Raw genomic sequence first — 1,684 nt, 5'->3', positions numbered from 1 at the left:
CCCGGAGGCCCTTACTTCTCGAAGGGTAAAGTGCTTACAGGAATCACCTGGGGCTCTTGCTGAACGCAGGTTAGGATTCTGGAGGTCGGGGGTGGGGCCCGGATTCTGCATTTCTAACAAGGTCCCATGGCTGCCAGTGCTGCTGGCCCAGAGAGCACACTTCAGGCTGCAAGGCCCTGGCCACACGGCGCCTTTGTGCGGATCGGAAAAGTGCACCTCTTCTCGGACAAGCAGTAGCCCCACTCCAGGTCGCGGGGCAGGGGAGGCCAGGCCAGCCTGGACCACAGTTCTCACTCGTCCACAGCAGACCCTGCGGCCCTGACGATGCCAGGCTGGCTGCCTCCCCGCTCTGCAAACCCCTTGCCCGGAGCCTGGAGAACCAGGCCTCAGGGGATGAGCGTGTCTCAGGACACGGAGCGCCCATCGATGGGCCGACGGGGGTGGCCGACAGTCCGTGCCAAGAGACGGGGGGCCTGGGCAGGGGAGAAGGAGCGCAGGTCTGGGCCGGGGAGCAGCTACCGGTGCATGGATGTCGGGTTGGGGGGTCTGGCCCGCCCCAAGTCCCGTGGCCTCGGGTGCCTCCCGAGCCAGATGGGCTGTGGCTAGAGTCTGCGTGCGCCACAGGTGAGGACGGGAGGTAGATGCCCGGGGCGTTGAGAGAGCAGGGTTCTCCAATCTGCACATGTTATCAGCAGTCCCGAGCCCTGGGCCCTCGCCTGGTAGGAAGCCAGCTGTCCCGGTCTGCCGGACACTGTCCTGGTGGTAGCACGGACGTCCTATGTCCCAGAAGCCCCTCGGTCCTGGGCAAACAGGGATGGTAGACAGCCCTCCAGCCTGGCCACCTCCTACACTCCGGGTGGAGAGGCCAGGAATGAGCCGGTCATCAGGGCTTGGGCGGGAGCCTGGGAGTTGGCCAGCCACAAACCCAGGGTCCAGAGCCTTCTGCCCCGAGCTGGACCAACGGTGAGGCAGCCGGGCCGCCGCCAGGGGGAGACCGCGGTGGTTGCCAACCACCCAGTACCAGAGCCACAGGTACAAGTGGCGTTGCTTCCCTTGGGCCACCTCTCCTGGGGCTCAAGGGGCGATACCAGGCACCCCCGTCTGTCCTCAGAACTTCCCACGCCGCTGATTTCTTAATCGTGAGGAAGGACAGAGCAGACCTGCTGGGCTCCGCTGGGTTCCTGGCCTGGTGGGCCTCGGGCTCCTACACGCACGTTTCCGGCTCTGGCCGGAGCGCAGNTCCCGGCTCCGGCTCCCGCCAATCCGGAGGCCCACGGGGCTGAGGACGGGGCCCCGGGGAGGGCCTCCCGTGGGTCAGTCCTCGGGGAACAAGAAACGGATGGAGGTTGTCTTCTATTCCTCTCAGGGCAGCCACTGGTTCTCAACACCGGATACAAGGCCTCAAACCCACAGGGACCCAGAAAGCGCTCGGCGACAGCCATCCGTGGGCTCAGAAGGTGCCCGTCGGTTTGGAGGTAACTTGAGGGCATCCATTGCCCAAAAAGCCTCCAAGGAGCTCGAAGGAGGCAAAGACCCTCTCCGCCACTGCCCGCTTCCCAAGTAACAGGGCTCAGAGAGGGTGGGGGTTCTGCTCAAGTGTGCACAGAAGCCGCGGGGGCCGGGCTGCAGCCCCACCTCGGCTCCTCCGCCCGGGCGTGCCAGGGCCCGCTACTGCTCTACGCCA

This window comes from Crocuta crocuta, unplaced genomic scaffold (assembly GCF_008692635.1).
Source record: "Crocuta crocuta isolate KB4526 unplaced genomic scaffold, BGI_CrCroc_1.0 scaffold167, whole genome shotgun sequence".
Taxonomy (NCBI): Eukaryota; Metazoa; Chordata; class Mammalia; order Carnivora; family Hyaenidae; genus Crocuta; species Crocuta crocuta.
Note: the sequence above shows the minus strand (reverse complement) of the source record.